Below are 12787 nucleotides of genomic sequence, written 5' to 3'. Positions count from 1 at the left end.
ATTTTCATTACCCATGTATCTCTGGATGGACACAAGGATGCATTAAGAAGATCATACATCATGACCGACGTGGTTTCACCCCAGGGATGCAAGGGTGGGTCAAACATATACAAACAGAAACACACACACACACACACACGTGTGTGTGTGTATATATATATATATTAGAGCACCGAAGTAGATTTAAGGACAGAAGCCAGAGTCATCTCAATGGCCACAGCAAAGGCATCTGACGACGTTCAGCATCCCTTCATGCTGTGTTCCCTGAAGACATTAGAAACAGAAGAGTTTTAATTCAATGTAATAAAGGCTACGTAAGACAAACCTATAGCTGACACTCTACCAACCGAGGGGAAACTGAACGAGTTCATCTAAAACACGGAGCAAGACAGTACCCACTTTCTCCAGTCTCCTTCCGTGTAGTACCTGAACTTTTTGCTGCAGCAATGGGAAAGGAATCGGTAGGAAAGCAGGAAGCCAAGTGACCTCAGCTGTGGCTGACATGATCCTTAAATCATGCTTATAAAGGACCTGAAAAGTTCAACCAGAAACACCGAAATCTGATAAATATTTGCAAAGTAGCAGAATACAGGTCCACTAATTTTTCTAACAATAACTAACATGCTGAGAAATTCCAAAAGAAAAAATTCCTTTCACAGTAGTTTCAAAAATAAAATAAAACGACCAGAAATCAACCTGAGGAGGTGAAAGAGAAATTAAAACTTTAAGACAATAAAGAAAAAAAAATGGAGGGAGGTGGTGTTCTAAGAGAATCAATGTGGTAAAAATGGATATATTGCTAAATATACATAGAGATTCAAGGCAATGAAATTTCCTCGTGAAAATTCCAATAACATTCTTCACAGAACTAGGGAAAGATTCTAAAATACGCATGAAAATGCAAAATAGCAAAAGCAATCCTAAACAAAAAGAAACCATGTTGGAAATATCACAATGTATACCACAGAGCCATAGGGACAAAGATGGCATGATTTTGACACACACACACACAAAGACAGGTAGCAAACAGACTAGAATTGAGACATAAACCCACACAGCTACAACCACCACATTTTTGATATATATATATATCAAAGATATACATTAGTTAAAAAAAAACCTTCAACAAATAGTTCTGAGAAAACTGATGCCCACAGACAAAATAACATCCTGCACACACACAAAAAAAATGTATTTAGAATTAACCAAGGCTTTAATATAAGGCCCAAAATGTTGATATTGCAATAGGGAAACACGTTAAGATACAGGCCCAGACAGAAAGAGACCCCAATAACACAGGAAGGAGCACCAAGAATTGATAGATGGGACCGTATGTGGTTACAAAGTTTCTATACAGCAAATGAAACAGTCACTGGAGTGAAGAGGCAGCTGGCAAAATGGGAGAAAGTCTTTGACAACTAAACTTTAGACAAACATTTCGTATATAGACTATATAGAACATATATAGACTATATAGAACATATATAGACTATATAGAGAACAAAAGAGCCTGACCACAACCAAACCTTCCAGTCGCTGAATGGGTGAATAAACTGAACAGAGAGCCCTCAGGGGAAGAATCATAATGAGGGCTGATGAGATGGCCCCAAGGGTAAAAGTAGTTGGTGCTAAGCCTGAGGACCTGAGTTCAATCCCTGGGATCCACATGGTAGTAAGAGAGAACTGACTTTTACAAAATGTCCTTTGACCTCCACACATGAGCTCCATAGTACATGCATATGCGCACACTCACACACACACACACACACACACCTCTCATAAAAGATAGACAGAGAAGGCTTTTGAGAGTTCATGGGATATTATATTTTAAAAAATATAAATGACCAATACATAGTTTAAAAGAATTCACCATCCTAGTCATAAGGAAATACACATTTAAACTATTTTAAGATCCTGTCTCACCCTAGCCCTTATGGCTCAGCTCCAGGAAGCAAATGACAACGCATGCATGCTGTCTAGGCACTGCTGCTGGGAGTGCAAACTGGTGGGGCCACTATGGAGATCAGCACGGAGGTTTCCCAAACGGCTAAAAATAGTACAGCCTTAGGACTAAGCTATACCACCCTAGGGGTTGTACCCGGGAAACTTAGCACATAGACGCTTGCACATCTGTGTTTACCGTGTCATTATGCAGAAGGGTTAGGTTAGCACATTGCAACAGGCAGAAGCACTTTTTGAGCAATCTGCCTAGGGCCAAGCTACAGTGAGGAACGGTGGGAAGGAAAGCTCGGAGATGAGTTCAACTCTGTTCACAATTAAACCGCCTTCCCTTTGCCAGGAATTCAAGTCTCGATGACTCTCCTGTGTCTACGTCTGGGATCTCTAAAATTGTACCCAAGGGAATTCATTTCAGGACGGTTCTCAGCTTGCAGTTTGTTGGTACATTTTTTTTTTTTTTTAAGAGCAGAAGCTGAGCTTTGGTTGATTTGCTACTCACAGAATGGGGTTGGGAAATGTTAAATGGGGAATGAATGAATGAATGAATGGGACTCTAGGCTGCTCTTAGATCTATTAGTAAAATAAGGCAGGGAACGTTCTAAGGCTCTATGCAGATGTGGGTAGGATATCGTGGGGAGAGGACAGAGAAGAAAGTGACACCAAGGCAAACCCTGTCACATCCCAGCTGTTTACATTCCCAGACCAGCCAGGACTGCTACAGAAACTCATCTGGTCATCTGGTCCCTGTCCTCAGAGAGCGTGGCTCCATGCACGTAAGTTCCATTTCGTAATTCCTGCTAACTCCTGCGCCCAGAACTGGGAACGGCTGTCCTCTGAGTGTGTGACATGCGGAATGGTCAAAGCTGAACTTCAGAGTGTTCTTTGTAGCAGAGGCTCTGAGTTGCTCAAAACAGCAGCAGAAACTCTGTTCACAATTAAATGTTGTGCTGGACCAGTCTTGCCCTGAACTCGCTCTACCTGTGTCAGCTGTGTGAAACTCTCTGGAGAAGGAGAACCTGACAAGGCACAGAGGAGACTGTGGGTTCTCAGATTTCATCACCACCACCCGAAACCTGGTTGCTGCTTTGATTCCTTTTCTGCCACCTCTTTCAGTGGAACCAGCACCCACCAGCTTTTAAAAGGCTTCAAGATGAGAACATGTGGTCAAGCCTGGGGCCTAGAGGACTAAATACTAATTTGAAGGTACAAAGCTTGGTTCAGTTTATTCTTGAGCCACACTGGCCAAATTTGAACACAGTGACTCTTCCAAGGATCTACTGGAATCCCCTTCTACTGCTGAAGTTTATTTCACGCTATAGAATCGCTATAGAATATTTAATGACCTGCACTCAACACGCTCAGACGCAGGGCAAGCTTATGAAATCTTTGGGTAGTATTAAAGCAAGTCTCCGATTCCTCATGCCTTGGTTACTTCTGTTGAGAGATGATCAGCCCTCCGTCATCACAGCAATTACAAAAATTATTTCACAGAGCAGCCAGCCACAGAGAATTACAGAATTGTTACAGAGAAACCTAGAGGGGAAACTGGGTTTGAGTTCAGGGGACACCTTGGTGATAGGACATCCCAGAGGGCAAACGTGACTGATGCTTCCCAGGGCACCTTAGTAAATAGGATGGCCTCCAGGAATGGTAGGAGTCACACATCTGTAACCCCAAGAGTCAGGAGGTTGTGGGAAGAAGATGGAGAGAGTACAAGGTCAATCTGGGCTGCACAGCACCACTCTCCCCATCTCAAAAAGCAAAATAAGACACACCAAAGAAAAAATAGACCGTAATGAAAACATTTTACTCAGCCGTATTGATGAGGGGCTGGAGAGGCTGAAGCCTCCTCACAGTGCTAACTGCAATGTGCCACCAGGAAACACAGTCCAGCAGTTTCCCAAAGCTTAAGCAGGACTGTTATGTGACCAGAAATCCCACTTGTACGACTATATCCAAGAGAATGAAACCCAGGACCACACAAAAGCTTATGCCTAGATGATCGCAGAAGCGTTGTTTATAGGAGTGTGAAAACAACCCAAATGTCCATCAGCTGGTGAGAAGATAAATAGAATGTGGCAGAGCCATGCCAGGATCAAGTACTGATGCATGCTCCAAGTAGCTCTGAAAAGTATTGTGTGAACTAAAGGAACAGATCACATATGGTATTATATTCCATCCAGAGTAACGTCCAGAACAGATAAGTCTGGAAAGAAAGAAAGTAGACTATTGATTGAGATGAAGTGGGCAAGGCACTTCTTTTTGTTGTGATAAAAATACTCTAAAATAGACTATATAATAGTTACATGACCCTATATATAAGCTAGAAGACCAGCGAAGGAGTAAAGTACATGTGTAAATTACAATTTAGTGAAATTACTATTTAAAAACAAAGGCACATCTTTAATCCCAGTATGTCAAAGCTGAGGCAGGAGGATCAGGAGTTCTAGGACATCCTCTGCTACCTGAGCTTCCATCTCAAAGACAAAACCAAACTGAAAGTTGCTGGAGGATGGCTTAGCAGTTAAGAGCTTGTCACTCTGACAGAGGACTCAGGCTTCCTGGCCAGCATTCACACAGAGGTTCACAATGACCCACACCACCCACAGCTCAGCTCTAGGGTATCTGATGCCTTCTTTTGGCTTTTTGCAGGCATCAAACCACACATGGTACAAATGTAGGCAAAGCGCACATACACAGAAAAATTGATAAATCTTTAACAACCAGACAAACCCATCCACAACACCCCAAATCTAGAACAAAACAATCCTTTAAAAGAAATTCTTATTTTCACCAGGTGGTGGTGGCACACACCTTTAATCCCAGCCCTCAGGAGGCAGAGGCAGGCAGATCTCTGTGAGGTTGAGGCCAGTCTGGTCTACAGATCGAGTTCCAGGACAGCCAGGGCTACACAGAGAAATCCTGTCTCAAAAACTCCTCCACCCCACAAAAAGGGTCTTACTTCATTCTGCCTCTTAGAGGTGTCCTCTGCTAAACCTATCTCACACCAAGGAAGCACCAAGGGGAGCTATTCATTCTGCAGTGGCCTGGACTGGTAGCTTCACAAAGATCAGTGGGGCAATTGGTTATCTCTAAATAACGGAGTAGACTCATCTGTCAGAAACATAGCATGGTGGTTCGGCAAGCAAAAGGGGTGTGGACAACCTGGTGGCCTGAGTCTGAGCCCAGAAACACACAGGGTAGAAAGAGAGAATCAACTCAAATTATAAGCTAAATCACCACACATGCTCTATGGCATACCTGTGTACACAAACACCACACACGCCCAATACAATCTAAAGATATAAAAAGAATGGAGAGACTCCATAGACAACTAAAAGCGAGAGTCACGCATGTGTAAGTTCCCATACACGTATAGGCAGCACAGACATTGCTGAGGGCCAAAGCAGGTTACATGACATCACTGGGAGGGTCACAAGGTCGCTTGCATCAAGCATGTATGTAACTTGGAAGAGCCCGCAGAGACCGCCCACCTTCTCAGGCCACTTCTCAAGTTCGGAATCTCTGCAGTCCTGTTCATTTGTCCTGTGGATGGATTGATCGTCGACTATAGTATTACTGTCAGCCCTTGGGTTCCTGCCGAGGCTCAGCAGGCTGTGGCTGGCCAAGCTTCTCTGTCCCCTGCTCCCGGAGCATCCCTGCCATGTCTTCAATGGGAAGGGAGAGGCACAGGGTGAAAGCAAGAGTAAAAGGTGACCCTAGATGGAGACCCTCCACATCAGACCTGGATGGAGGGACCTGTCAGACGGGGTAAAAGCAAGGGCAGCCAGTGTCCCTCCTCCTCTACACCCAGGATCAAGTCCCTCTGAGGGATACGGAAATCAAGCTTCAATCCCAAATGTCATCCACCAAAAATCAATTCTCTCATCGTGGTTCATCGTTGAACCTCAGGGTCGCTCAGTATTCACATTTATTAAGCATCGGCACACAGAATGCATGTCATCAAAGGCTGGTTTCATTGTTCCACCCTGTGAGCTGGTCTCTTTCTCTCTCTTTTTTTTTTTTTTTTTTGCTTAGTCATAAGAAGTCTAGCAAGTTAAAAATCAAAACAAATATTAACACAAACACGCGCGCACGCGCACACACACACACACACACACAGAGAGAGAGAGAGAGAGAGAGAGAGGGAGAGAGAGGAGAGAGAGGGAAGGAGAGAGGGGGAGAGAGAGAGGCCCTTCGTGGAAGTTGCTATGTAGTGGCTTCAGAAAGGAAAACACGTCTGACTAATATAAAGGAGTCTCCAAATTGCTCTTGGCAACAATCTCTCAACCCGATTTCCCTCCCTCTATTCATCTCCACAGATCCCAGCCAAAGGAAAACAAACTGAACAGCCCTCTCCCTGGCCCAACCTGTGGGGCTGCACGGCTGAGCAGGGCTGAGCCAACAAACATCCCTTTGCAATTATACACCTGTGTAATTGCTGTAAACACAGGCCAGCCAGTCCAGTGCAAGCCACCCTCATCCAGCTAAGCATCTCAGTAGCAGGAGGACCACGTCTCTGCCCTGACAGTGGGATAGCAAGCGCGTTCTGATCCAGTGACCTCCAGCTCAGATATTCTTCCCCCTTTAGGCAAAGGGGGAAAGTGACTATCATTCTGGCCAGAGTGCTGAGAAGACCACAGAGGCAAGACCCCAGAGCATCACCCAGCCAGCTAGGAGCTGTGATATCTGTCAGCTTGTGGTCCTCCCAGAAGGGACAGTTAATGTTAGAGGTAGTTATCATGCCACTTGAGATGGAAGGAGAGTTAACAGAGCAGACCCCGAAACAAGTATGACTCTTTCAGGCTCCAGCTGACATCATTCTATGAGGGCAGGTATGTCTGGTCGGCTAACGAAGAGGGCAGAGGGACCTTTCCAGGTGAACACAGAAACCTCCATGGTAGGCTAGTATAGGCCAGTCACCCGAGTCACCAGTCCTAGTTCACTACCAAGTCCTGTGACAGTGGGCAAGCTCATGTCTTAAGGTAAGATTGGGAGCTTGAAATAGCATGTGAACCCTAAGAGTGTGGGATATGCCATTCTGCCTACTGAGGAGTGTGACTGGTGTATCAGGACTGTGACAGACTAGGCAGTTCTTAGCCAGCCTGGCACTGCTCTGAAGAGGGGCCAGTCCTCTCAGGAGTTGCACAGGGTTGCTTCATCATGTGCAGTCACCATGTGCCCCAAACGGAGAGACTCACTTCAGAGCTCACGACCATCTCAGTAAGCCTGAGACCACCTGAACGGAAGGGCCTCCCCTGGCTTCCTGGGTATTCGGAGCAGTGACTGGTCCTGCTCTGTGCACTCTGGGAGTCAGGGACAAGTGCTGTGACTTTAGCAGGGGACAGTTGTTAGTCCCACTTCCTCCTTGCCTCCTCCCATCCCCCTTGTCACCCAGGCCTCCTATGACATCTTCCCACCCACAGCCTTACTTAGTCAACCATTCCCAGTGATCACATTACGACTCCCACTGGCAGAGGTCAGGGCCTGGCTGATTTCATTTACTGACAGATGCCCGGCATTTACCATAGTGCCCAGAAACACACGGCAGACAATACAATAGCTGTTTCGAATCGGTCTGACAGGAAAATAATCATTTTTTTAAACAAAAAAATAATTCTACCAATTCATTTATATATCAATCATACTGTAATTGAAACAGTCTTGTCAATTATGGCCTATGATTCTAAAGAACATAGGATATGATGGGTGGCTCTGAATTCGGGCTCATCGATAGCTTACCTAATCCCTTTGAGCCTCAGTTTCTTCATCTGCAGAGTGGGACTAATGATGCCAATGCAATGGGCTGGTGGAGTTCAGGAGAAAATGTGGACAAGTGCTCTCTGGCACAGTGTGTCTGTCTGAGCTCCCCCTCTTCCTATAGCCTCTTTGATTTATCTCTAACACCAGAACCTGACCAGGCAGGTCAAGGCTTTGTAACCTGCCTGCAGATCTCTGCCCTCTCAGTCTCCCTACTTAAAGTCCCTGACCCCATGTCACCTGCTTTTTGAAGTCTATCTTGAAGTCCTCTGGCAGTCTGTGAAGAGCCTTCACGTCTCTGGGTTTCACATAGAACAGTGGTTCTCAACCTTCCTAATGCTGCCACCCTTTAATACAGTTCCTTATGCTGTGGTGACCCCCACAACCATAAAACTGCTTTGTTGCTACTTCATAACTATCTTTGCTACTATTATGAATAGTAATATAAATATCTGAGTTTTCCAGTAGCTTTAGGTGACCCTCCGTGAAAGGTCAGTCAATCCTCAAAGGGGCCTATGACTTAAAGTGGCAGATGGGTCACCTACAGGCTTATCCTATGCCTCGGGAGGGGGAAATGAGAGAATCCAATTCCAATAATCTGTGCCTCTCCCGGCAGGGCTCAAAAAGGTCTCCTGCTATCTACCAGTTATACAAAGTCTGCTCCCTCCCCCCCTCCTCCGGGGGGGGGGGGATAGTGTCACAGGACCTGGCTGGTACAGATGTCCACTGTTCTGAGTAAGGGGTCTGGACTCCTATGCTGTCCCTGGTGTGGTTTGGGGGAATGATTGACACTCAAGTTTCTCACCTGTGAAATAGAATGGATTGGGGGGGGGGTGGCTTGGGGGGCGTGCTTATGGATCAGGACCATAGAAATACTATACTCATCCAAAGAGGGGGTTGGGGGGAGAGGTTGGAAGAATGGACTTCTTTCCCCCCACTCAGCTCCTGTTAGGCTTTAAGGGGCTGTGGTGGTAGTACCCAGGTTGCTCAAAGTCCATCCAGAGGGGCTCCTCCGAACCTAATCAGTACAAGCGCTAGGGGAGGGGTGGAACTCAGGCTCAAACTTTTGCGAGTTGACCCCACTACCTCATGCCTCCATCACCACACCCGCTCCCATCCTCCTGCCCCTTCCAGAAATCCATCTACTCTGAAGAAAACCCGCCTACCCACTTTGATCGCTTCCTTCACATTTTAAAGTCCCCGCAGTCAGAGGGGTTGGTGGTGGCGTCGCCCCAGCCGGCAGCGGAAAGGCACAGAGCCAGGACTGGCTGCTAAACCGAGAGGGCAGCTGCCCCTTGCCTGTCTGTCCAGCAGGCAGCCGCAAGCCAGGCAGTAAAAGCCAGCATGGCAGTCGGACTGACGCTAAGGGAATCCTCACCATGAGGCACGAAGACTACAGGACCCAGCACTAAGACGCTCCATGCAGGGTTGGGCGGGGTGGCGGGCCACTCCTTCTAGCCTCCTGCCTAAGCCAAGACCCTGGGGACTCAGACGTTGCAAGGGGGACAGAGGCAGGGTGAATTCTCGAGTAGGTTTCCCTGCACTTCCCACACCACATTGCCTCATCCTTCACAGAGCTGCAAGACCCCAGCTTGAGTTACTCGACCAGAGAGAGTTTTCCCCATCTGCCCACTCGGGATGGAGGGCACGAGGGTCCCTCCACTCCCCCGGCTCCAGATTCAAGCCTTAGGTCCCTGATCTTATCAGAATGCTTAAGGGCATCTGTGGATCCCTATATTTTTCCGCTCACATCTGGGGACCACGACTTCTGTCAAATAGCTATGGTTTTATCCCTTCAAGTTTTTGCATCCCATACTCCGGCAGACCAACTTTTTTTTTCCTCCCGGGACTCGAGGTGTGCAATTTAAATTGATCATATTTGTCCACAACCGCCTTTAGCGGTCTCAAAGGAGACTGCAAGGAGAAGAGACTACGAGTGTCGCCGCAGAGTCCCAGGTTCTGCCCCAGGTTGGACCCGCATCTCCGCACCCTCATCCAGAGAGGCTAGGTTCAGAAACGATTCAGCCGTGGTGCCAGGCAGAGGCGGCCGGAGCCACTCTGCGCCGGAGGCGCCACCCGGGCCAGGCGCCCGCCGAGCTTCCCGGGGCGCCCAACCGGGCTCCGTCCCTCCTCCTCCCCGCTGCCCAGATGCCCCGGAGCCCAGATCACATCCCACCCTAGCCGAGGCCGCCGCAGACCCACCTGGCCACCCCGCGGACGTCTTGCTCGTGCCCGGGCTGTGTCCTGAGCGCCGCCAGGGTCCGAAGCTGAGCGTCCACGCGGCAGCGCTGCTCCGGGAGCCTGCCTGCTGCAGCCGGGGAGAGGTTGTCATTGATTCACGCTGGGCGAGTTAAGCCATTCCAGGAGTGGTTTGGAGCGAGCACTCCCACCCCTCCCTCCAACCAGAAGTATTTGGCAGCCAGCCCCTTTCGTCCACCTGTACTGTTGAACGCGGGACAAGGACCAATTGCTCCAGTGGCTTTCCCTGCGTTTCTTTAGAATACGCAAATCAACCCTTTAGGAAAGGTAAAACGAAAGCAAGGGCGGTGGAGTGTTTTATTTTTTCCCTCCCCCTATCCTCCTCCTTTTCTCTAATATTTCAGGAAAAAAAAAAAAAGCCTTACCACTTATCTCCAGGCAAGGGAGGCTTTTTATTATTATTGTTTTATTCAATTCTCTGTGTCTGTGTTTTATTTTTAGAGGCAATTTTGTTTCCATTTGCCTGAAACCTGAGCCCAATAAAATTACTAGAATTATATGTTTTCTCCTTAAAGGGTCGTGATTGTAACTTAACCAAATCAAACACTGTACCGTGATCACTCAAACCATACACACACACACACACACACACACACACACACACACACACACACATGCTTGTGAGCCAGGAAGTACCAGCCCTTAAGCATAAGCACAGAGCTGCAGATTCTGGGGGTCATGAGACCTGGCCTGGGTGGGGTCATGAAGTCTGAGGAGGGAGCACCCCCACTGCCTCCTCTCTCCATGAACAAACACTCACTTCACAGTCTGACTCAATGCCATCCCCATTTGGGGGTGGGCCAGCCACCATTACAGAGGTGTGGCCGAGCACCCTCTCCCCAGCCTGCCCACACCACGCCCTTTTTGTAAACTGCCTTCTGGGAGGTTCTGACTGGTTGATTCTGTCAGGTCCCCCTCCCAGAGCTGTCTGGTCACCTGGGGAAATGGCTATTAACTCTTGAACATCTGGGTGTTCTCAGGAATGAGGGAGGGGCCAGAGAGGGAGTCCTTGTTGACCAGATGTCCCATGTGTCACAAACCACAGAAGACTGTAAGATGCTTGGCCTTCCTATGCCACAGTTCCATGTTCCCTAGCTCATCTGCTCTTCCTGCACCCAGGCTACAGTGATCCATGAAGAATTAGCATTGGGGCCTCAAGCTGCAGAGCCCTTGAAGATGTTCCCACTAAACTATGACAGTCATCTTGGAGTGTGTCTGCCTAGAACCCATAGAAAGGGTCTTTCTGTAGTTCAGACAAAACCCAGAGTGCTTGGGGCAGTGTTTCTGTATAGCCTGGAATGGACTTGTCAGGTTCTTCAAACATTAGCAGAAGAGCCCAGGAGACTGTGTGAGGGGGGAGAGGATGCTGTGGAATACAGAATTGGGGGATGAGGGGAAGAAGGGAGCACTTCATCAGAGCAGGTAGAGAGTCTCCAAGATCCAATGAGTCTATCATCATCCAAACCATGTAGTCCAGGAAGAAAACAAACAAACAAAATAAATAAATAAATAAAACAAAGAATTTAAAGTCAAACGTTTGTCCACAAGTCACTAGTTCTATAAGTACATGACCAGGGGAGATATTCTGCTCTACTCACAGACCTGGGCAGGTAAATAGTCCAGAACAAGACCCGGATGGCGTCGGTACCCATCCAGAAAAGCTTGTTGTGTGCACACCCAAGGGGTCTGCCTCAGCAACCACAGGTAGGAAAGTGCAATGGGGGCCACTCTTGGCCTCCTCCTTGGAGCAGATAAAGCATGGCTGAAGGACCGGAGGATGTGGGGCAAAGTGCATAAAGCACCGTCCCCTGAGGAGCAGGGTGTGATTTCTACAGAGTGCCAAGGGACCATAGCAGCTAGCGGGCGGGCAAGCCTATGTGCACAGGCAAGCCAGAAGTTTATGCAGCTGTGAGGAGGAGGGCATGTGGGAGGAGGGGAGTGGAGGCCAGAGGTGGAGTCCTGGGCACGTAGACAGCTGGCCTGGCTCAGAGGGTCCTCTTAGTGGGTCAAACATGAGGTGGGGGCCTGAGGGGTAAAGCCTGTTTGTGGATATGGCTTCAGTGCAAGGGAGGACCTGCTTTTTGGAGAAGAAGAGGGAGAATTGGAACACCTTTACAAAGCCTGCTGAAACAGGGCTATGCAAAGAGGGTATGGGCAGAGGGGGATGCAGGAGGGCTGATGAGGGAAGGGATAGGGGAGGGGAAGGACTAGCTCAGTCCCTACCAAGCAGCCCTTTCCCCACAGCATTCCAGCCAGCTCTGGAAGGAGTGTTTTTGTAGGCCAGAGGGTGGTGCCAGGGCCACTGAATTTACAGCCAAGAGCCCAGAGGAGAGCTGGCCAATGTCCAGTCTACCCGCTGGGTCCTGTAGTGGACAGTCAGTGTCACGCCTCCCTCCCTCTTAATCACAGTGTGCGTCCTGCTGGGACACTCCCTTTGGAATAGCTTTGGGCAAAAAAAAAAAAAAAAAAGGAGCACCACCCCACCCTTTAGCCTTTCTTGGTGCCAGCTGCCTCCTGGGAACAGGAACATGCATAAAGGCAGCTCAGAGAGGGCTGGGTAGGCAGGGGGCACCCACAGAAGGGGCTCTGGGCAGGGCAGACTCTAGACATGTGATTGCCCATTTCCTTCTATGCTGGTCCCTTCCTCCTTCCATCTCTCCATGCTCCCTCCATCTTACTCACCAGCTCTCCTGCTCTCTCCCCCTCTGCCCTCTATCAGCTGACCCTCCCCATCCTTGACTCCTGCACTGTCCTCCCAGGTCAGATCAGCCAGAGCACTAAGTAGAATGGCTTCACAGGCATATTAACC

The 12787-nt window shown here is 48.3% G+C and overlaps 1 protein-coding gene across 1 annotated transcript in view; it reads right to left on the bottom strand.

The window, feature by feature from the left end:
- Positions 1-10044, bottom strand: part of Zbtb7c (zinc finger and BTB domain containing 7C) — an 88616-nt gene extending 78572 nt beyond the window's left edge. The window contains exon 1 of the mRNA XM_021151066.2: positions 9922-10044. The gene's annotated coding sequence lies outside the window, so the exon portion shown is untranslated. The remainder of the gene's footprint in view (positions 1-9921) is intronic.
- Positions 10045-12787: the final 2743 nt, after the last annotated feature.

The sequence above is a fragment of the Mus caroli genome, chromosome 18 (genome assembly GCF_900094665.2).
Source record: "Mus caroli chromosome 18, CAROLI_EIJ_v1.1, whole genome shotgun sequence".
In the NCBI taxonomy this organism is placed as follows: Eukaryota; Metazoa; Chordata; class Mammalia; order Rodentia; family Muridae; genus Mus; species Mus caroli.
This window is presented reverse-complemented; position numbering and strand designations above follow the sequence as displayed.